The sequence below is a fragment of the Bos javanicus genome, chromosome 7 (genome assembly GCF_032452875.1).
Source record: "Bos javanicus breed banteng chromosome 7, ARS-OSU_banteng_1.0, whole genome shotgun sequence".
Classification (NCBI taxonomy): Eukaryota; Metazoa; Chordata; class Mammalia; order Artiodactyla; family Bovidae; genus Bos; species Bos javanicus.
The window spans coordinates 78,611,977-78,637,333 of NC_083874.1; the positions used below are offsets into that span (position 1 = coordinate 78,611,977).

The following is a 25,357-nucleotide window of genomic DNA, read 5'->3' on the forward strand; positions in this document are numbered from 1 at the left end:
CTAATATCTAAGGTTTAATATCTAAGTCTCACTTTCTTCATTTGTAAAATGAGATGATATCAACTCCTGGATAAGGTTGTGGTAAATGTTTTGAAGTGGCTGTAGTGAAAGTCTAGCACTGTAGTTGGTATGTAATAGGCTCTCAATAAGCAGCCTGGTTATTATTCTGCAGTGTGCTTATCAAAACCCCAGCCATTATTCACGGCTCATTCTGTGCCATCCACTCTCTGGTGCTTTCCTTACGCATCTGCCCACGACGATAACTACAATGATAACTCTTTCCTCTGAATTCCATATCACTTCTTTCATTCTTTTGAAGCACTACCATATACTTTGGATATAACTGAACCTTTAGAAAGCCAAAAAAAAAAAAAGACAAACTTTTTACCACATTTAACATACTATGCTCTCAAGATACACACACAAAACATTTAGTGAATTCATTTTTTCAATTAAAAGGACTTCTCTGGTGATCCAGTAGATAAGACCTCACCTTCTAGTGTAAAGGGTACAGGTTCGATTCTTGGTTGGGGAAGCTAAGATCCGGGTGACTTGTGGCCAAAAAACCAAAACAGAGCAGAAGCAATATTTTAACAAACACAATAAAGACTTTAAAAAGGGCCTACATTAAAAAAAGAAAAAAGAAAAACACACACAACAACCTAAAGGAAAATAATTATATGAAATGAGAAAAGTCATGTCAGCAGAAACTAAGAAGGTGAATTCCAATCTAAGTAATGGTAGAAAAATATAGTTTAACTGTCACCTCTGCAGTCCATGGGGTCTCAAAGAGTCGAACATGACTGAGCAACTGCACTAGAAGTTTCAGTTTCTTCGGCAGAGTGACATCAAAGTGGCTTGCCCAGGGTTGCCAAGTAAATGATGAGGGCAAACACAAGGTCTATCTGACTTAGAGCTGAAGTTTGATCAGTAACTGCCCTTCAACTTGATAAGCCTTTGAGCTTGAGCATGCTACTAAACTCTTTAGGGCTGCAGGTTTCCATGTGTAAAAGTGTTTCCCTCATGGGCTATTCAGAAGAGTCAGTTAGTTATTCTGTGTAAAAGTGTTTAAAACAGAGCTGGGCTGGTAGGAACAACTTTAATTTTTGTAGTTTTTTATTTTAATTATTGTTATAATTGCTATCATTAATAGTAGCAACAGCATAATTATTTTGTTGTTATTATTATAACACTATTATTAATATCAAAAAAGCAAAATGAGTATCACTGGTGGCACAGGACATGCAAATGATCACTAAGACAGTGAAACAGAGAAACAGAACAGTGAGGAAGTTATTCCCATTTCAAATTGCTCTGATATATCCATTACTTCAGGAAGAGCATTTCAGTTTATAGCTACTATGATTTTAACAATTCCCTTCTTTTCCGTATTTTAGGAAAAAAGACAACAGGCTCATATTCAGAGTTTTCATAGCTAACTATATCTACTTTGAAATTAGGAGTGTTTTAAAAATTAAATTTATTTTTACAGCTACCTTCTATTCATTGGAAATAATTCTGCTTTTTTGTTTAAGTCTATTATTATTACCTTTTAAAATGTGTACTTAAAAAACAAAAAAATCATAAGTACTTATTCAAGATAAGTAAAAACGGTAAGAAATAATGCTTATGCTCTCATACAGAGAGTCGTCATTGGGAAGGCAGTGATGGAAATGTGGTTGGGAAATACTGCAGTGTAAGAAGCTGGCAAGGGATTCCCTTGGTGGTCCAGTGGTGAAGACTCCATGTTCCCAGGGCAGGGGGCCCGAGTTTGACCCTTGATCAGGGACCTAGATCCCGCATGCCACAACTCAAGGTCCCATGCTGCAGCTGAGACCCAGCACAGCCAAAAAAATACATTTTAAAAATTAAAAAAGAAGCTGGCAAAAAACAAAACAACCAAAAAAGTGAAGTGAGCAAACTCCACAGTGGTACCACTGTGACCAGAACAGAAGGTTTATGGAGAGAATTAATGGAATATAAGGTTGAGGAAGCTTTCCTTTTCCTCATTTCACCATGAAGTGATAAACTGTGGGTCAGGGAGGCAGCACTGGTCTATAGACAATTATTGGTGAACTTCCATTCTAAACCACAGCATTCAGGCCAGGGCTATTAGTAGCCACTTCTTTTGTAGTTTACATTCAGGAAGCCATTTTGGAATAAGCAGTATGATTTAGGCTTTTCACCTTAGGAAACTAACTTCTGGCTTCCTTATTACTGAATCTTAAAAGCTTAACCAATTGCTTGGGACATTATTGGTATTCACTAAATAAGTTTCTGAATGAATGAGTGAATTCTGTCCACTGAGTGTCCTTTACGGAGTTCATTTTACATTTGTGTGAGTACATCTAAAAACTTTGATGGGATTGGCATAGAGATAATAAGTGAATTAATTGAAATCTAGTAGATATGTGAGGAGAAGGCAATGGCACCCCACTCCAGTACTCTTGCTTGGAAAATCCCATGGATGGAGGAGCCTGTCAGGCTGCAGCCCATAGAGTCGCTAAGAGTTGGACACGACTGAGCAACTTCCCTTTCACTTTTCACTTTCATGCATTGGAGAAGGAAATGGCAACCCACTCCAGTGTTATTGCCTGGAGAATCCCAGGGATGGTGGAGCCTGGTGGGCTGCCGTCTATGGGGTCACACAGAGTCGGACACGACTGAAGTGACTTAGCAGCAGCAGCAGCAGCAGCAGATGTGTGAGCTTTAGTGAGGTCACCAGTCTCACTGTAGAAGTGTTTTGGAGACCCACTGCTTTCAGGTACCACAAGTCGTGATATTAAATTGATTCAAGAGCCCCAAAGTGCATGCAGATGTCCCTCCTGAGATAAGGAAAAAAGAAATGTTATTAACCATTCAGTTTCCTTAAAGGATCCATTCAGGACTTTTTTTAAAATTTTTTATTGAAGTATAGTTGCTTTACAATGTTGTGTGGTTTCTACTGTATGACCCAGTAATCCCACTCCTCTGTATATACCCCCCAAAAAACAAAGCTCTCAAAAGTTAAAAAAAAAGAAAAAAAGATACATGCACCCGAATGTTCATAGCAGCACTGTTTACATTAAACATCCATCAACAGAGGAATGGATAAAGAAAATGTGATAAATGTATACAATACTACTACTACTAAGTCACTTCATTCGTGTCCGACTCTGTGCGACCCCATAGATGGCAGGCAGTTCACCCAGGCTCCGCCGTCCCTGGGATTCTCCAGGCAAGAACACTGGAGTGGGTTGCCATTTCCTTCTCCAGTGCATGAAAATGAAAAGTGAAAGTGAAGTCTCTCAGTCGTGTCCGACTCTTAGCAACCCCATGGACTACAGCCTACCAGGATCCTCCATCCATGGGATTTTCCAAGCAAGAGTAATATGACTAATTCAGTTGTATTTGTCAGGAGTCTTCATAGATTGCTAACCTTGGGGTGGAAAAGCCCATTGGTAGGACAATGGAAAGCAAAGAGATGATGCTTCCGCACAATGACATCACTATTTTAACAGGATGTGAAGCAGGATGATTCATGAGACAAATAATTCTCTGCTATATTCTGTGTGCATATGTATGTGTGTATTTGTGTGTGCAAGTTGAGGGTGTCGAGAGCACTGCTTTCAGAAAAGTTGTCTAGTCTACCCCTCTAAAGATTCCTCCTTACCTCAACTGAACATTGAAGGTCATTGTTTTAAATGAGGATATGTGAAATTAGCCATTTGTAGGATAATTCTGATTTTTATGTGCTTTCTCACTCATGTATAAGAAACGGTAGTGATTTTTTGGTGGGGGGACAGGAATAAAGGTTACAGAAAATTTGTAATTAGAGATGCCATATCATTTTTCCTAAATTTATTGCAAAACAATGAGTTCCAACTGTTTTGTCAAACAAAACCCCTCTGCCTGTACCCACTAATATTTTGAAGACATATCTATAGGATATCCAGGATTTTACCTCTAATTACCCATAAGCTCTGTATTATGAGATTGCTTTAGAGAGCCGTTTTAGTTTTTTATGTATATGAAACAGATTGAGAATTTTCCCAAAATGTAGAGATATTTCAGACCAAATGTTGAAGTTCAATAACAACAACAATAATAATAAATTCTGGAACTTAATAATAGGTAACATATGGAGATCACATAGTATCATGGGTTGACTCTGCTAAGGACTAAACAAGCACACATTATCCCATTTGATTCCCACAATGCTCCACGGAACACCCGGACTCACAACTTCTGTACTCCCTACACCTTCTGTTCACCACCCGGCTTTACCTGCATATTGTTTTTCAGCTACTTTCTCCTGGCTAAGCTGGATAAACATTGAAAGGGCAGTTTTTTCACAGTATAATTCAAGGCATCTTTGTTTAATATAAAATAAAAAGGCCCAAATTTGTTTACTGTATCATGTCAGTATCAGAGTTCAAGCTGATATTATACTTTATGAATGACAGCTTTCTGAGTAAAGTAATACTTAATGAATGTCTTGATCAGACATTCTAGGGGAAAAACATATTATACATACATTTTTGTTGTACTAGACTCTTAGTCACAAGTTCTTTAACATGAGGGCCATCATAAAGTATTCACCTGATTCAAATATGATAGAATTATTTATTTTCAAATTTATCAATTCCAGATCATGAATTCCAAATTGCTCTTTTGTATCCTTGAAGGCCACCTTAAGTGATAAAGAAATTCTCCTGACCTTGGAGTGACTCCAAGAGACAATTCAAAGGCAAGATACAGCAGCCTTCAAAAAAAGCTCAACATAAATTTGAATGTGCTCTAAAGAGAGGGCAGCTGTCACCATGGTGATTTTATTCTTTCCTAGACTGAGTTCAAAATGAGAGGGGAGGTGTTTTCAAAGTAAAGATGCTGAAATAAGTGAATTAAAGATCTGGATATAATTTCTATCAATAGAAATATGGTGCTTAGTTTGAAGTTTGGAGCCTATATATGGATTTGTATACTCAAGATAATGATTGTTAAGTAGCCTGAGAGATCATCTTTCTATTGTCAAAATATTTACAGATAATTACAGTTGTCCTTATCATTATCAATATTCTGCTAAAAGGCATTATATTCTCAGTGATTTCTCAACTAATATTGAATGTTTACTATTCCTGTGCAATACACAAAGTTTTGTGCATGCTTTATTTCATTTAATCTATGAGAGAGATAGTATAATCATTCCCATTTAAAAGATGCAAAAACTAAGGCAAAGGAGACAAAGGCTTTGAAGTTCTTTTAAATGTTTATTTGGATTTGATTTTAATTTTTTCAGTGCCATAGTTTTATAAAAAATAGGTTAAAAAGCCCCATCCTCATGAAGCATGCATGCCAGTGGTTTGTGTATGCCGCACAGTAAATGCCAGATGTAAGAGTCAAACCCAGGTTCAAATACAAAAACCCTAGTGTAAATAACTCGAGTCAGAGTATCAAAGCATACATAAATATTATAGGATGTTGAAAGTCTTGTTTAAGATTAGCCATACCTACAGGTCAGATTTGGGACAATACAGGAAGGAAAACCTTTGAAACAATTCTGGAGGGCTCACAGCTACTTTTGTGCTCCATTATCAGAATTTTAGGAATACATCACCAAAGATATAACTTTTTTCCTATCCCCTGTTACCCAGAAGCCTCTTTGGACTTCTGGAAATTCCTGTCAACTACATTTGAAGAATGATTCTCTTCCAGTTGGGAAGGGCCTTCTCTTAAACTGAGCATATGAAACCGAGATTTATCAAACTCAACCTGGCTACCATTGTGGTGACAGATGTCCCAGCTCAAACTCCCTCAGACAATCCTGGAGTGGCTCTTTGCAGTTCTACATGTGCCAACAGTCGTTTTCAAACACTGCATTTTTTTTTTTGCTCAGGTTCTCCTTGCTTTTCATGTGAACTTCATCAGGTAGCTCTTTCCCCTGTATATGTGATTTCTGACTTTTAAAACCGGGAAGAGCAATTCTTTCCTCTTAGATCACTGAAAGTCTGACAAGTTGAATATCTTGGTGAACGTTTATCAGTATTTGGGAGTACTGACCCTCCTGCTCCAAGTCCAGAGGTCCTAGTGTTGTTCACCTCCTAGCCCCAAAGCAAAAGAACCTTCCTTTGTCTCTTTTTTGAATACTTTGGAGAATTCCTAGCCAGTAACTTCATTTCCCTGGAGGAAATGCATGAGAGCCAGCTGCTAAGTGCCGGTGTTTGCATGCACCTGTTTGTTTATTTTCTAAAATGTAATTGGAAATATGCCTGGAAGCCTGAGTCTGTTCTGTAGTACACTCAAACCAGATTCAGTGCACAGAAGACAACCACAGCCTTGTATTGTGCATCTTGCACAGCAATACAACTATTGTGTGCACAGGTCTCTAGTTGGCGTTTTGCAAAGACATGATGATCAGGAATGCCTGGAACACAAACTTTTCATGGGTGACCGAGATATTGACAATTAACCAGGAACATTCATGGAAAACACCACACAGTAATCATAACTCCTTGTCACGGACTACAAAACTCTTTATCAATGGGTTTTAACGCTGACTGCATTTTAATATAATTTAGGAAATTTTAAAACACACACATACACATATACAGACTCTGGACTCTACCTGTAGTGAATGTGATTTAGTTCACCCGGGGTGGGGCCCATATATCCATATTTTGCAAAAAACTAATTAAATAATATTATGTAGTTGGTGCTGGGAGTTGTAATGCCTACCTTTCAACCTTTCCTCTGGGTACTTCTCTCAGGTCTTTGGTCTTTCTTTTCCCTTCTACAGACATGCTCTTTACCTAGATCTCTGCATAGCCATTCCTCTTGTACCATTTAGCTCTTAGCTCACAGACTCTCTTACTGGAATATATATAAGCAGCACCTTCTGGGGTTGTGAAGTGCATTTCAGGAGAGGCCATAAACTTATGCTTCCTTTCCTGATGATCAGCACTCTCTCCAGTTGCTCTCAAGTCAGCTACTTCAATTTTTTTTTCCTTTTCCAGGTTACTGACTGAGACCAATTTGTTTATTGTTCTGTGTTTTTATTTTTTTAATCTCCTGTCACTTAAAGGTAATAGCCAAGAGGGTAGAAACTTTCTCTGGCTTGTTCAGCCTTGTATTTCTGGTACCTAGAATAACAACTTGCATACAGTTGGTGCCCAATAAACATTTGTTAAATGCATGTTCTGTGTGTGATACACAAAGCTGAAAATCTCTGCTGTAAAGCAGTAATATAAAGTAGTTGAAATTCATCAGGAAACTTGAATAGCCAAAGTAAGGTTCTGAATAGATTCAAATAAAGAGAGGGTGATCTCTAACAAGATGTTGGGAAGATGATCTTTGTGAAGGGAGCAGTATCCCTTACGAGCAGCCTTCCCTGGTGGCTCAGATGGTAAAGAATCCACCTGAAATGCTAGAGACCAGGTTCGATCCCTGGGTCAGGCAGATCTCCTGAAGAAGGGAATTGCTACCTATACCAATATTCTTGCCTGGAGAATCCCATGGACAGAAGAGCGTGGCTGGCTACACAGTCCATGCGGTCGCAAAGAGTTGGACACAACTGAGCGACTAACACTTTCACATTCAAGTCATGCTCAGAGTAGCACAAGCTAGTTATCTTGGCTGGGATGAATGTGCTATGACTAAAATTAAGCCCATCTCATGATATAATGAAATCATTCAAAGTGAAAACAGTATTTGGAAATAGATCACAAATGGTACCTAAAGCAAATATCTCTAAATAATATGAACATGACTGTCATGGAGAAAATACAGTATTCCCCAACTCCCATAAAAACTCAATTTCAATTAATATTCCCAAAAAAACTAATCAGATAATAACAACAACAGTGACTATCACATATTTATTATATTGTTTTAACCCTCATAGTAAACTTATGAGGTGATTACTATCCACAGCTTCCCATCGACTAAATGGAGATCAGAGATCAAGCAATCCACTGAAGTCCCATCCCAAGTTAAAAATTGAAATGTGATTTGAGCCTAGAGTTGTGAACCCCAAAGCTACTGCATTCACCCAAAATACTGAAATGCTTGATTTGGATCCAGTTTCATCAGACGTGATCCCCATGATTGTCTTTCATACTATTTACGTCTCACCCAATCAGAATTTTAATAAGTACAGAAAGTCTTCAAATTATAATTTCTTAGGAACTTTTAAGGTCCATCATTTGGAGCTTGAAATATGCCTTCTCAAAGGAAGAATGTTATGGATACTCCCCCAATCCCCAGGCCACAGAAGCCAAACATAATTCTGAACATCTTCTTGGACAAGAAAAAGAAAGTAATTTTATTTTACATGTTGTTTTACATCCTAATTTTAATTATGGCAATAGCATGTGACATTTAGAAACAGACACAATAATTTGTCCATGTTTTAATATACTGTACAAATATTTGAGCAAAATAGGCTGCCAAAATGCCCATTCAGTTTTGGTTTATACTTAAATTGAATGCTGATACCTAGTAATGGTTTAATTAGAGTAGGTGAAAAAGATGTATGGGTGATTCTGTACAGATGTCAAAGGAGACGAGAGACTCTTTGAAAAAATTTAGGTGAATCTTAATTGTTTTTACTATATGTGATTTCATTTCAAGCTTGATTTTTTTTTTTTTCTTATGACAATATCATTCCTCTTTAAGCATGTTGATACAGGAACAGGATGATGGGAGAGTTTGAACAGGATCTGCAGGTCTAAGTCAGATGAAAATGCAAGTTTATTAGGTGTTTTAGTGAGAGCCAGGAATTAAAGACAGAGGATAGGGATGGTGACTGTAGGGAGAAATTTAAAAGAAGAGATACTGCTTGGATTAGGCCCTATCACCAAGCTGCTCTGAGCTTAAATCGCTTTACTTGTTGTCCAGGGTCCAAAGTAGAGGGCTGCCAGTAAGACTGGAGCTGGGTGACGAGAGGGCTTAGAACTCAGCAGGCAAGGCTTGTCTGCAAGGCTTAGATGTTACAGGGGAGAGGCTGTTCTCTTTAGTTATAGAGGATTGACAGATTATATAAAAAGGTAATTCCTGTTGAATTCAAGTGCCAGTACAAAAACAGTACCAGTTTCTGATAATCAGCCTCAATTGATATTGAGTGCACAGGTGGGCCTATTTCTCTTTTCTTTTTTTCCTTTTTAATGATTTATTACTGTCAGAGAAGAATGGTAATAAACCATTCCAGTGTATTTCCTTCAAAAAGTAGAGCTACTGCTGGTTTGTTTTTAAAACAAATAGTTAATTCAAAACTAACAGAATTCTCCTTTTTAAAAAAAGCTGGTAGTTGCTTATTTACTTCGTTTCAAAGGTTTTTTTTTTTTTTTTTAATTCAGTCTCCCTAGCAACAGAGACATCTGTCTCTATTCTCTTAGTCATTAAAGCCAAAGAAAGTAGCTGCTTCAAAAATAATAAAGGCAATTTCTATGAATTGGGTAACTGTTAATTGTTGCCAAGAAATCTTAGTGAGATAATGAGGCATGCAGCAATTGACAAAGATCTTTTCATTGATGTATGAGCTTCTAGCTAGCCCATGGTGGTTAGCTAATATATACAGTACCATCGATGAGGTATTGTGTGATTCACTATGTAACACAAATAGAGAAATGATCTTTACTCTTTCTAATTTCTTTCAGAAGTATGCCTTGCTGTGATTTTTCTGATTGCTTAGTAACTAATCATACCTTGGGATTCCAGGGAATATATTTGCCCATTATATTTCATGAAAGTAGAAAGGTTTGAAGCATTCACAATGGAGATCAATGCGACAAATAGTATAGTAGTTGTTGGTGGTGTTAAAACACAATATACTTCTTATTTGAGTTGTAGATTCTGCAAAACCATTTGAGTGAAAATACTTAAAATTGCACTCTATTCTAAAATGTATATTGGCATTTGTGCTCAAACTGTTTGCAGGCCGCTTATAATGAAACCCCAATCACCCTCTACAATAGCTTCACTAATAAACACAAAACAGGTTTTCAATGCTTTCTGCTTTCCCAGCAGCCAAGGAAGCAAATTATATTAAGTCAGTATTTTTTATTATTGGCCCTGTGTTTGGCACATGCCTGGATGTATGTGAAACTACTGTTAAATGGGTAATGACAGAAGGAGAAAACCAAGCATATAAAATCAGCTGTTTGTAATTTTTTTAAAATCAGGAAATACGCTTCCGATAACCAGATGTGGAATAGCTCATTGCATTATTGGCCCCATAGGCCTATTTTAGTTTTTTTAAAGGGGATAGGGAGGTGATTACAAAGAGGAAGTGTAAAAAAAGGCTGAATCTAGTTTCAAAATTAGGATGTTTATAAAATTTACATATGCATGGATAAATATCAAGGCAAATACTATGAATATTCAATGTATATCAGTTTTAGCAGAAATTCGAATAAGAATTTTGCTTTTGTTATGGCATGTTGTAGTCTACCTAGTATGGATAAAAAATAGAGGAACTGAAACATGTTTTGAACTCACAGTGACATTTGGTTCATGTCATAATCTAGGAATATGTACTTTGTACATCCTACAGGTAATTAAGCATTGATGGTTAGAAATTAGATAAGATCTTGGAATAAAAATGTAGGCATAGTTAGGTAAATCTTTTTGGTGAAGAGATAATTTTTGAAGTATTTTCTTTTAAAAAATCCTCTCAATACAGATATTTCTAGTATATGCTTATGAATATAAATGAATAAAAGACATTATCTTTTATAAATTACAATTTTTGTCTGCATAATTTTGCACTGTTAAGGTGACAAACTGTTAATTTCCTTTCAAGATGCCTCTAATAGAATGAAAGTAGAAGGAATTTTTCTAACAACTGAGTAGAAATAGACTTGAATAGCTGTTGGTGACTTTTTATCGAAAGTTTAAAAAATTCAGTGTCGAGAAAATTTTGGCACTTGATGTAACATAGTCTGGAGGATCTCAAAGTTACAGTCCTGGCTTTGTTGATCAAGTTTTACCATATTGTCTATCAGCATGTCACTTAACAGCAGGTGCAGGACTTGAAATGAATATTGTCTCAAACAAGGGCCACATATGGAATTTGTCTCTTTCTCTAAATAATGGATTGGGGAATTGTGGCCTATGGATGAAATGGCCCCACTGCTTGTTCTGAAATGGTGTGTGAACTAAGAATTATTTTTACATTTCTAAATAATTGCAAAAATATAAAGGAAAATATTTTTTAATGTGAAAATTATATAATTTAAAATGTCACTGTTTAGAAATAAGATTGTATTGGAGTATAGCACACCCATTGATTTACAGATGGTCTGTGGCTGCTTCATGCTACAGTGTCAGAGTTGAGAAGTTTATGACAAAGATGGTCTGGCCCAGAAAGCTGAAATACTATCTGCCCCTTTCTGCAAAAGTTTTTTGACACTCCCTTTGCATTTAGGTTATGGTGTCAGGGAGAATATTTTAAAATGTGGCACACAATATTTTCAATAATTAATACATGCAGCTAACATGTAAAAAGAATCTTCTTGTGTCAGGGATTTGTGCTAAATACTTTGTGTGTCTGATTCCTTTGAATTTCTGTAACAACTCTATGAGGTAGACACTGGAATTTTTCCCATTTTAGAGATGAGAAAACACAAGATTTGTTTTCTTTCTACAGGAAAAGATTTGCCGAAGATAACAAAAATAAAAGTAGTGAAGCTAGGGTCTACAACTAGATTTCTTTGAGGGCAAAAAACCCGTATTTTAACAACTGCATTATCGTCATTTCTGAGTATGAGCCCTTCCAAATCAAAGAGAAAAAGACAAACAGTTCACTAGAAAAGCAAATTAAATGAGTAGACATGTTCTCAGGGAAGAAATACAAATGCCTTCTTTCCTACACAGCTATTAATTTGGGGGTGAAGATGAGAGGAATTACTGAAGCCTTTTCTTGTTTTCTGACTTGGAGTATTAGGTTTGGATTTCTTTCCCACTCAAACTGCTAAATAATTCAGTGGGGTGTCCAGAGTTTCAGAAACATGGCCTTCAGCTCCCTACCCAGGTATTTCCACTGCCTAAAGCTTAATCATGCTAGCTAGAAAATATGGGAGAAGTAAATTCCTCTAGTGTATTCTCTATGAAAGAGAATTAACTGGGAGAAAAAAAAAAAAAGTTGTTATGACAAGGAGAAAGAATGCTCCAGGAAGGTCTTGATTCAATTCTGTAGTGTTAGGAAAACCATTTAACCTGAATTCACTTTAATAACCTAGGATTCCATGGACCCAAATGCTCATGGGGCGATTCTAAAGGTCTTATACCACTTCTTAACTTACCCCTTTTCTCTGACCCTGTGTTTTGTGCCAGATTGTCTTTTTATGAGCTAGGATTTTAATTTGTAAGCAACCTTCCCTCATGGCTCAGCTGGTTAAGAATCCACCTGCAATGCAGGAGACCTGGGTTCAATTCCTGGGTTGGGAAGATCTCCTGGAGAAGGGAAAGGCTACCCACTCCAGTATTCTGGCTTGGAGAATTCCATGGACTGTATAGTCCATGGGGTTGCAAAGAGTCAGACACAACTGAGTGACTTTCACATTCACTTGAAGCAGAGAAGGAATTCACTGGAAGAAAGTCAAGTAGCTTGAAGAATCATAAGGAATCCAGGAGTGCAAAATTGAGAAAGGAGACACAGACAGATGATCTGGCAACAAGAGACACAGTATAGACACGACTGAAGAGTTGGGCTGAATGGGGCATGCTTCTGAATGCTGCTACTTGGATCAACTTTGAATCTGTCCCTTCACCATTGTGTCTTTCATAAAAATTCACAGTTACAAATAGGAAGAGTCAATGGCCCAAGTCTTAGATTGTGTTCATTGTCTCATGCACCAGATGTAGGTAGGAAGGAGCATGTAGACTTCTTCAGCTTCCAGAGGGAAGAGGAAGAAGTTTTGAATACTGTGTAGACCAAATGTAAGAGAATTTATCACTATATTTGGTGAAGGACTAAAATGAAAAGATGATTTTCATACAATAGTTCTTTGATGACTCAGAGCTACCAAAGTGCTGTGATATCTTTGGAAAGCACAGCCAAGAGATTGCTCACTGACCCAGTAGATAATGAGAAGTGCTCTCTGATATGTTCTCAAGAGTAGGGAATAATGACACTGGAGCTGAGCTTCAGAGGGTGAATAAGAATGAGCACGTGGCAGGGAGGAGGCAGTGTGCTGTGGCAAGCTAATAGCACACACTAGTAATTACAAAAGTAAAAATGCTACTAATTTAATGGCGTGTTTAAAGTTTTAAACGTCATCCAAAATGAAGACTTCCTATTTTATATATTACAACTTTATTGGGGTACAATTGACGTGCAAACTGCTTCTATTAGAGTGTACAATTTGAAGGGTTTTAACATAGGTATACTCTCAAGAAGCCATCATCACAATTCCATTACCTTAAAGCTTTTCTTGTGCCTCTTTGTAATCCACCCTACCTCCACCCCCATTTCCAGGGAACCACTGTCATTGTATATGTTTAAATTTTCTAGAATTTTGTATGGATGGAATCAGTCAATACATATTACTTTGGGGTGTGTGGGACCTGGTTTCCTTCATTCAGTGGGAAGAGATTCACCCATGATGTTGGGTGAATCAGTAACTTAAAACTTTTTCATTGTTCTTTATAATTCCAACCAAGGACATCAAACATGAGGCTTCATCACTTGTCACTAAGTTTTTAGATACTTTGATACAGTCCATTGAAAGTGAATCACAAAATTTCTTCAAAACAGATCGTTTTGAAATGGTTCCATTAAAGATTGTGCTACTTGAATGGGTTGCCAGGAGAAGAGCTGGGTGAATTCACTACTGGTTGGTTTTCTTATCACTTTGAGTCAGGAAGCCAAATCTAATCAACAGGCTAGGACAGTCCTTGTAAACCTCAGCTTCTATGATTTAAAATTAGGTAAGTCTGTGTATTTCTAAGGAGGAAAATGAAATTTCCCTGCAAAATGAAATATTATTGGAATGTACCAGTGAAGCTATGTTATTGAACCTATATATAGATTCAACAAACATTTCATGGGCTTCTAATATGTGCCAGGTACTGAGCTTCGTCACAGAGATGCAGAGATGATGACAGCATGGTGCCCTGGAAGTTCTAATGTAATAGGGGTACAGGTTTCAAAAAGGTACACTACATATATCATTTTTTCAAACTGCTATTACTGAGCATCGGTTATATGCCAGGTCTTAGCTGGACTTTGTGGAAATGGCCACCTCCCTTCAATCACAGAGCTTACTTTCTAGTAGAAGAGACAGATGATAGTAATTAAGCACATAAGTAAGCCATGTTGATATAGATTATGAGAAATTTTATGATGAAATAAATAGGATAATGAGGTAGCAATTTAGGAAAGACATCTTACAGAAAGGAATCATTGGCAGCTTTGCTGAGGAGTAGTTGAGGCAAGATTAGAGAAGGAAATGGCAACCCACTCCAGTGTTCCTGCCTGGAGAATCCCAGGGATGGTGGAGCCTGGTGGGCTGCCGTCTATGGGGTCGCACAGAGTCAGACACGACTGAAACGACTTAGCAGTTGGGGCAAGAACATTCTAGGAGGCACAGAGAATCAGAAGCACAGAGACTGACGTGGGTTTTCTGATTAATGAAACACAACTGAAGAGAATTTGACAGGAGAAAGTGAAGCAGTTAAGAGTGCCTTGAAGTGAAGATCGAGCTGTAGGTAGGGGAAGATCCTGTGAGATTTTATCAGCCATATTTAAGAGTTTGGGGTTTTATTTTTTTAAGTGAACCAGGGCGCCCCTGGAGGAATTTAAATGAGCGAGTCTCTGACCTTTTTTCCCCACTATTGTTTAATTTTATTTAAAAAATGAGGTCAAAGTAACACAATAAAATTAACAAATCAAATCCATACAATAAAATGAATAGATCTTAAGTGTGCAGATAAGAGTTTTGCAACAATTGAACGTAACTACTGTATAACCACCACCATCCAAAAGAAGATACAGGGTATTTCAGTTCCAAGAAACTTCCCTTGTGGGCCTTTCTGATTTACTTTCAAAAGATCAGTGTTGAAAAAATTCGCAGGGGTTTCACCTCCTTCTTGGCATCTGATTTGCATTCTTAGTTCTCTCTCCTGAATCATAAGACTTAGCAAGAATCACCATTCCCTTTTGTTCTGGCCCCAGTTATTTTCTTACCACTGACCTTATGTTCTGATCATTCTCTTTCAGACTTTCTCGGGTTCTTTGTTTTCACGGCTGCTGCCTGGTGAGATTTTGGTCTCTCCTCCACTTGTCCACATTCTATCCGCCTTACGAGTCTCGGTGCACATCCTCCCATTTCATAAATCCTGAAGCCCGTGATTAATCCATTCCAGACAGATCTGTGTTCTCTGAACACTGACAGTGTTTCTCAGCTACTCCACGCTGAGTTTTTATTCATGGTATCTAGTCAAGGGGTAAAGAGACCTATATGATAGTAATGAGAATTAATATACTCAATGATTTAGAAAAAATGATCATGATAATAATACAGAAAGGACAGGTAGGTCAATTCTACCTCAATGAAGCCTTATAATTTTTAAAGGGAAAGTCTTACGCAACATATATAGACCTGGCCCCAAACACCTTGCAGCATTAGTTTGGTAAAACTACTGAGACTATTTGGTTTTTCTCTTTATCTTGCACGGAGTTGTTTTTGTCTGTGATCTACTCAGCCAGTCATGAAGGCTTACACACTCCAGAGAACACTGGATGCCTTTCTGCCGGGTTCAGACTTCACTGTCTGCTGCCTTGTCATCCATCTAAATGCTAACTAGTGCCTTTTTTTTTGGGGGGGGGGGAGTCAAAGGCTCAAGGAATTGGCTTGTTGATTGTGGGTGTTTGCTTGTGCTAGTCCTGTGGCCTGCCGAGGTAATGGATCTGCAGGATTTGCTTATATTAAAGATTATTTGATTGAATGTGTTCTGTTTGGGTTGATGTGTTAAAAATTCAGGGTGTTATTTACATAGAATTGCAGAGAAAACAAGGGCAAGTGGGGCCTCAGCCAAGATTTTGTTCCTTATCCATGCTGCCATCACAAATATTTAATTGGCATCAAGGTAAATATTCAAAGGTTAATGTAACATGCTGTTAATGGATAAAGAAGGTGTGTGGTCCTTGCTGCCTCACTTTGCTCCTGGAGTATAATGATCAGCACAGGGATGGTCAGATGTGGAAGCTTTGCGTCATCTTTGGCATTCACCTTCGTGTAGCGTACATAAGAAATGGCACTAGTTATGATCCATTCTGTGTATTTGTGCATTAGTCACAGTCCGTCGTTCGCATTTCCATGTGTTTAAGATCCAACATCAGTGAATTAGATAGTACTTTTTGGCAGCAAGACAACGATGCTAAAGATTTATATGTTTACTCCTAAGTAGACTTGGATTTATTTCTAAAGCAAGCCCCATCTTTGACATTTATTGGGGGGATAAAAAGACCCATTCTTAAAGTTCTTTTTCATGGTATGTACTTTTCTTTTTCATGATTCTCAGATGACAAACTCAGAGAAATGCCTGGCATACAATAAGTGCTCGATAAATATAGCCCAGGACTACTCCTATTCTCTTGCTTCTCCAGGTGATTACTTGTTTTGTCATGGAGAATCTTCTTTGTGTAAATTATTTCTAATTTTTGTTCCTGTTGTGGCTGCAGTAACAATAGTATTTGAATGATATTCCTTATCTTAGAAATAATCTCATGCCAATTTTTTTTTCTTTTTTCCTCTTTAAAAGTTATCTTAGTCATAGAATTCTATTCCAAGAAAACCAATTATGCTAAAATATATTACTTTTACATGGTCATCATCTGGGAATTGAACATAGAGTTACCTTAGGCTATTATTTCTGCTCCAGTGCATTATTTTTAAAACATTTAGCAAGAATCATGATAAATAACATTTAGAACTGAGAGTATTTGATCTGATGGACCCCATGATGTTTAAGTGCAAGTCCCACAAACGATGTGTTAACAGAAGAGAGTGGTTCTAATCAGATAATCACTTATGTCTTTGCTTCTTGTTTCTAATTGGGGTTTTCCATTTATGTATTAATGATATAAGAGAGCTGCTTTTGGATGGTCAGGAAGTCTTACACCTCTTTAAAATTAATATTTATTTTAATTCAAAAGCATTGAAATTTGAGACTTTTGCTTGCTTGCATGAGTGGGCCATTTACCCTGACAAAGCATCAGCCAGCTCCTCACCCATTGGTTATTCCAGCCTGGCTCTCATCTCTCTCAGAGAGGGTCCTCCCCATTGTTTCTGCCTGTTTTCTTATTAAAGAAGCGATTAACAGCTGTTAAATGCATATTAGAACCCAACTGAGACTTTATTTGAGATGAAAAGAGAAAACTTGAAAACATACTGAGAAAAAGAGAAACGCCTTAAGGAGGGAATGGTCATTTTAGAAGCATTATGTCGGGGGAAGGCGCCAAGATGGCGGAGGAGTAGGACGGGGAAAACACTTTCTCCCCCACAAATTCATCAAAAGAGCATTTAAACGTCAAGTAAATTCCACAAAACAACTTCTGAATGCTGGCAGAGGACATCAGGCACCCAGAAAAGCAACCCAACTCCTTGAAAGGAGGTAGGAAAAAATATTAAAGACAATAAAAGAGACAAAAGAGGGAGGGATGGAGTTCCGTCCCGGGAAGGGAGTCTTAAAAAGAGAGAAGTTTCCAAACACCAGGAAACCTTCTCACTGCCGAATCCGTGCCGAGCTTTGGAAGCACAGAGGACAACATAACAGGGAGAAAAAATAAATAAACAATTAAAACTCGCAGATTGCGAGCCCTACGGTAACTCCTCCAGCGGAGAAGCAGCGCAGACGCCTGCATCCGCCATTAGCAAGCGGGGGCTGGGCAGGGAGGCGCGGCACGGGCTGCATCGCTGAGAGTAAGAATCTGGCCTGAATACCTTGAGCACTATCTGAGCGAAATAATTTGGGCTAGCAAACCAGACTGTGGGATATCTACCATGCGAAAAGCCAGCCCTAACCTAAGACACCGCCAGCCTGCGCACGGAACAAAGGACTAAACAGAGGTAGCCGGCTGCAAACCTTCCCCTCCGGTGACAGGCAGCCAGAGCCGGAAGGGGGCAATCGCAGCCCCAGAGAGACATTATCTATAAAACTGGCTTCTTTGCTAACTAAAACTTATTGGGGGTCTGGACGGTCAACATCTGCCTGAGAAGGTGCGCCGGTTTTACACCTAGATAACCAAGTGGCAGGGAGGCGATAAGTCGCAGCATTGGCGCTCGCCAAACACCTCATCACCTGAGCTGCTCAGACCTGGGAAGAGCACAAAACGCAGCCCCAACTGAGTCTGCGCCTCTGAGGACTACCTGAGTGCCTGAACCTGAGCGGCTTGGACCTGGGAGGTGCATGCAACCCAGGGCCAGCCTTGGATTGTTCCCGGCGGAACAACCTAGAGCCTGAGCAGTGTGGGCAGGGAGGCTACACGCGCCGTGAGCGGGGGCAGACCCAGTGTGGCTGAGGCACTGCGAGTGCACGCCAGTGTCATTTGTTTGCAGCATCCCTCCCTCCCTCCCCATAGCGCGACTGAACAAAGAGAAGAAATACAGCTCCACCCACCAGAACACCGACACAACTTCCCTAACCAGGAAACCTTGACAAGCCACCTCTACATACCCACACACAGCGAGGAAACGCCACAATAAAGAGAACTCCACAAACTGCCAGAATACAGAAAGGACTCCCAAACTCAGCAATTTAAACAAGATGAAGAGACAGAGGAATACCCAGCAGATAAAGGAACACGATAAATGCCCACCAAACCAAACAAAAGAGGAAGAGATAGGGAATCTACCTGATAAAGAATTCCAAATAATGATAGTGAAATTGATCCAAAATCTTGAAATTAAAATGGAATCACAGATAAATAGCCTGGAGACAAGGATTGAGAAGATGCAAGAAAAGTTTAACAAGGACCTAGAAGAAATAAAAAAGAGTCAATATATAATGAATAATGCAATAAATGAAATTAAAAACACTCTGGAGCCAACAAATAGTAGAATAACAGAGGCAGAAGATAGGATTAGTGAATTAGAAGATAGAATGGTAGAAATAAATGAATCAGAGAGGATAAAAGAAAAACGAATTAAAAGAAATGAGGACAATCTCAGAGACCTCCAGGACAATATTAAACGCTACAACATTCGAATCATAGGGGTTCCAGAAGAAGACAAAAAGAAAGACCATGAGAAAATACTTGAGGAGATAATAGTTGAAAACTTCCCTAAAATGGGGAAGGAAATAATCACCCAAGTCCAAGAAACCCAGAGAGTCCCAAACAGGATAAACCCAAGGAGAAACACCCCAAGACACATATTAATCAAATTAACAAAGATCAAACACAAAGAACAAGTATTAAAAACAGCAAGGGAAAAACAACAAATTACACACAAGGGAATTCCCATAAGGATAACAGCTGATCTTTCAATAGAAACTCTTCAAGCCAGGAGGGAATGGCAAGACATACTTAAAATGATGAAAGAAAATAACCTACAGCCCAGATTATTGTACCCAGCAAGGATCTCATTCAAGTATGAAGGAGAAATCAAAAGCTTTTCAGACAAGCAAAAGCTGAGAGAATTCTGCACCACCAAACCAGCTCTCCAACAAATACTAAAGGATATTCTCTAGACAGGAAACACAAAAATGGTGTATAAACTCGAAGCCAAAACAATAAAGTAAATGGCAACGGGATCATACTTATTAGTAATTACCTTAAACGTAAATGGGTTGAATGCCCCAACCAAAAGACAAAGACTGGCTGAATGGATACAAAAACAAGACCCCTACATATGTTGTCTACAAGAGACCCACCTCAAAACAGGGGACACATACAGACTGAAAGTGAAGGGCTGGAAAAAGATTTTCCATGCAAATTGGGACCAAAAGAAAGCAGGAGTCACAATACTCGTATCAGATAAATTAGACTTTAAAACAAAGGCTGTGAAAAGAGACAAAGAAGGTCACTACATAATGATCAAAGGATCAATCCAAGAAGAAGATACAACAATTATAAATATATATCCACCCAACATGGGAGCACCGCAGTATGTAAGACAAATCCTAACAAGTATCAAAGGAGAAATTAACAATAACACAATAATAGTGGGAGACTTTAATACCCCACTCACACCTATGGATAGATCAACTAAACAGAAAATTAACAAGGAAAAAAAAAATGTATCTATAAAGCTCACTAAAGCAAAGCACAGTAAAATGAGGTATGGCAATAAAAAAAAAAAAAAATCACCACTGAAATCCCATATTGAGCAGGTGATATGCAGGGCAATTTCACATACTTTGTCTTATTTAATCCTAATGGTAGCCCTGTGATAGACATTATCTTCACGTTTAAGGAAACGAAGCTCACCTGTCAGAAGTTAAGCAATTTGTCCAAATGTAAGATAGGCATTTAGCAAATATTTTATGAATCAACTGATGAATTACTCCCTAGTCCTCTTCTTTGACATTCCTCATATTTAATTATTTACATAAAGTAGAACCTTGCCCGTATAATATAGTGTGTCTAGGGGGAAATCTATACTAAATAGAAAATGTCCAAATTATGAAACATTTGATGAGGATAAATTCAACAAAAAAAAGAAAAAAAAATAAAATAAAATAGAAGCATTATGTCTAAAGCGCATTGTTTCTTAGACTTAGTTTCCATGCCCTGGGAAAGTTATTCTATCCATAGATATGAACCAAAGTGATGTGATGATTGAAAACATTTATGTTGATAAGTATGGCTTTTTCTATTCTGAATCAGCTAAGTCGAGTCACTAGTGCTGCTGGCTCTTGAACCATGTCTATGTGGCTCATGCATTAGCATGACATGAAAGTGAAAGTGTTACTTGCTCAGTTGTGTCTGATTCTTTGTGACCCCATGGACTGTAGCCCTCCAGGCTACTCTGTCCATGGAATTCTTCAGGCAAGAATACTGGAGTGGGTTGCAATGTCCTTCTCCAGGGGATCTTCCCAATCCAGGGATTGAACCCAGGTCTCCTGCATTGCAGGCAGATTCTTTACTGTCTGAGCTACCCAGGAAGCCCAGAGCATCACATAGGAGCTTGTTGTAATAGACTCCTGGCCCATAGCAGGACTTCCCTACTGGCTCAGATGGTAAAAAATCTGCCTGCAGTTCAGGAGACCTGGGTTCTATTCCTGGGTCAGAAAGATCCCCTGGAGAAGGGAATGGCTACATACTCTAGTATTCTTGCCTGCAGAGTCTCGTGAGCAGGAGAGCCTGGCAGGCTACAGTCCTTGGGTTCACAAAAAGTTGGACACAATTGAGAAGCTAACACTAGTCAGGCCTCAGGGCCCAGGGATCTGCTTCTTTAGACCTTTTCTAAAATGTCTGCATGACAGATTCTATTGCCAAAAATATGCCTTTTGCCTTTATTAATACAAAATCTTTTAAGAGTGAAGAGTGTGGGATGTGGACCCTGACCAGCTGGCTTTGTACCCCCAGCTCTACCATCACTTGTTCCAGTTACCTGGCCTCTTTGTTTCCTTTTGTGTGTGTGTGTGTGTGATATATGTATGCATATGGGCTTCCCTGGCTCAGCTAGTAAAGAATCCACCCACAATGCAGGAGACCCTGGTTCAATTCCTTGGTCAGGAAGTTCTCCTGGAGAAGGGATAGGCTAGCCACTCCAGTATTCCTGGGCTTCCCTGGTGGTTCAGAAGGTAAAGAATCCACCTGCAGTGCAGGAGATCTGGGTCTGAACCCTGATCTGGGATCCTCCAGATCCCCTGAAGGAGGGCATGGCAACACACTCCAATATTCTTGCCTGGAAAATCCCATGGACTGAGAAGCCGGGCAGGCTACAGTCCACGGGGTCACAGAGTCGTACACAACTCAGTGACTGAACGACAACAGTATACGCGCGCGTGTATCCTGGCTGCATCAGGTCTTAGTTGCGTCGTGTGAAATCTTTTGGTGCAGTGCCCAGACTCTCTAGTTGTGGTGCACAAGCTCAGTAGTTGTACGGTGGGCTTAGTTGCTCTGCAGCATATGGGATTTTAGTTCCCTGACCGGGGATTGAACCCACATCCCCTGCATTGCAAGGTGGATTCTTAACCACTGGACCCCCAGGGAACTCCCTGGCCTCTCTGTTTCTTACTTGTAATGGGAGAGGTCCAAGAGTATGACCTCCTAGGGTGCTTGTGGGTCTTGGGTGAGACAGTCCCTCTATACCACTTTGTTCAGTGCTTGGGAGGGCTTCCCTGGTAGCTCAGCAGGTAAAGGATCTGCTTACAATGCAGGAGATTGAAACTGGGTTCAATCCCTGGGTTGGGAAGATCCCCTGGAGAAAGGAATGACTACCTACTCCAGAGTATGCTGGCCTGGAAAATTCCAGGGACTGTATAGTCTGTGGGGTCGCAAAGAGTCGGACACGACTGAGCGACTTTTCCTTCTCTTCACAGCGCTTGGTAAGCATCAAATGTGCTGCTAGGTGTTAATTGTGGCTGTTGTTATACTAATACAGTTATTTTATTACAGAAGTAATAATGATCATATTGACGCCTGTGACAGATGTATAGCATAATCATACCAATAGAAACCTCAGATACTTTCAAAGCATAGAAATGACGACCTCTGTAGCTCTCTCACAATGGAAATTAAAAAAAAAAAAGTAGAGGTGAATGGGTTTTCTGCATTGGGCTCTTCATTTCAGCAGCTTTCAAGAGAGATGCTGTAGGTGATGACCCATCAAAAGCTGCCTCAAGGGCAGGTGACCAGCTCAGGGTGAGCCCTGCTGTCTTGTCCCTTGGCTGAACCATATGGCAGATTTCCCCACATTGCTTCACCCTCCAGTACCTTCACCTTTGCCAATGGTTGTGGCCAAAACCTGCGTGCAGCCTTCTACCCCCTCACACCTGCATCCTGAAGGCCTTCCGTCCAGCCATCTGAAACATGCCCGTCACATTTCCCCAGGTGAAGATGGCCTTGTGCTTTCAGTTGTGCACATTTCCAGCCAAGTTCTCACACACTGGGCTTCTGGCAATCAGAGGGTTTTAATTACAGCTATTAGAGCGTCTGAGCGAATGACAGTGTTTGGCCTCTGGTCGTCGAGCAGAAGCTGGAAAAGGGGCAGGCACAGTTAGAGATGGTGTGTGATTGGCTCCTGCTGTTTGGATTCCAGTGGGCATGAAGGGGGTGTGACACAGTGATGCTGTGTCTCTTCTGGTCTCAAGACACCCTCCGTTTTCACCTGGAACACACTGTTCCCTGTTTCCAGTTACCATAAGTCAATTGTAATGGCCTCCAAAGTCACCATTTCTGTCCTTGCTGGTAGAGAGCTTTTACTTTTCTTGAGGCCACATTTTGGAAAACTGAGAGGGTCTTTCAAAATTATCTTGATAAATGCTTTGAAGACTCTGTTCCTGTTGCTTTAATAGAATATTTTCCTTTTTCTCCATGTAAGGAAAATGTCTTTCTTTCTTTCTGTCTCCCTTGCTCCTGCCACATTCTCATAACATACATGGTGCCTGAGAATCAGCTTCTCAGTTTTTTTCTTTTTTGGCAACAAAGTGAGTTTTCCTTTAAAATTATAAAATGCTTCCCTTGTATATCTGTTATAAACAGCAATCCAGAGAATTAATTCAGGCTATTTTCAGACCTATTTCAAACATTTTGATGACTCAGAATCTGAATCAGAGCAAATAGAACACGATCTAAATACTACAAGGTGACACAAATTCAACACGAAAAGGAAAGGATTAAAAAGGCAGTAATTACAGTTATTCATCTTTAATTAGTTTATATTGAGAAAAGTAATGCTGAAGTTCTGGAGACATATGTTTAGGTATCAGTTGCATCATTTTTTAAATATATGATCCCAGGAAAATAAAAATAACTGAAATTTATCGACCCTGTAGCCAAACTACAGAGATTCTCTCTCCTTGCTTAAAATTTTAAATACCCTTCTAAAATTTAATGTTAATGAATTCAGGATTTATATTATATTCTTCACAGTAATCAGTAATAGAATAATTATTCTACCTGAATTCTAGTAACTTTTTTGGCCTTGTTTGGTGTGTAGAAAAAATATATGGTGTAATTCCTGCCTTCAGGGTGCCTCTGGTCTAATTCAAGGGAGAAGACTAACATAAAACTAATGTGGAATTGTTTATTTGCCTGTTCAGTAATTACTTATGGAATACCAACTATGTTCCAGACAGGATTATACTATTATTTATGTATGACCAAACTGAGTCTTAAATTGTCCAAAGACAGAGGCAAGAGGGATATCCCCTATCCCACATTCTCTTCTGCAATGTGGCCTTACCACTCCTTCAGGAAAATGTTAAGTCTATTTCCCATCCCTTGAATTAGGGAGGGTCTTAGTGACTCACTTGTAAGCAGTGGACTTCTGAGGCTAGGTCAGCAAAGGTCAGGTAGATTTCACCTGGATCTTTCACCTGGGACTTTTGGAAACTTGCCCTCTTAGAACCCAGCTGCTATGCTGTGAGACCTCAGGCCACGTGAAGTGGCCCTGTGTGGATGCCCTGATTTCTGCCGTTAGGTCATCTGAATCCAAGAGTAAGACTTAAGTGAAGGTGATTTCAGACCCCAGACCACAGTTTTCCCAGTGGAGACCCCAGACATCATGGAAAAGAGGCAATCCAACCCCCATGCCCTATTCAAAATCTTGACCCAAAGAATGTGATATTTTAACACCACTAATGTTGATTCACTCTTGCCAACATTTTATGATAAAGTTTTGAGCAAAACAGAGATCAGTAAAAGAAATGCTATTTGTGTGACTCATAATAATAATCAGCTGATAAAAGTTCCCATTTATTGCTTGCTGTGTGCCACATTTTACGACCTAATGTTTATATAACCCTCACCAGGACCCCAAGTTTGGCATCATTGCACTTCTGACTTTGTTGATGAGGGAACTAAAGCAAAGGGGGTGAAATAATGCATTTATATAGTAAGTGAAGGAAGAGGATGTGGAGCTCCTATGCTTAACTGCTTGGGTAGATGATGTATCTAAGGGCTATATGGTTCAGTCTAGCTTTGGCACGTGAGTTCAGACAGTATCACCCTGAAGTGGGGTGGTTTTAGACTTTCTAAGGTTTAGTGGGGAGATAAATTTTATAATAAGCCTGGTCAGGTATGTGAGATTTAGATAAGCAGCACAGAAGAGGAGGGGCAAGTATTGAATGTGGAAGTAAGCAAGGGAACAGAGAGAGAACTATGAAAAGAATTCATGAGTGTGTGGATGGAGAACAAACCAGTTAGAAGAAAAGCTGAGGAAGAGGATGGTGCGAGACGTTGGATGGGGCAGGGTGTTGGATGGGCTTC

At 39.2% G+C, this 25,357-nt stretch overlaps 1 protein-coding gene across 2 annotated transcripts in view; it reads left to right on the forward strand.

The window, feature by feature from the left end:
• The window catches only part of LOC133251612 (teneurin-2-like), a 427,154-nt gene that overhangs the window by 114,599 nt on the left and 287,198 nt on the right, over positions 1-25,357 (forward strand). The window lies entirely within an intron of this gene.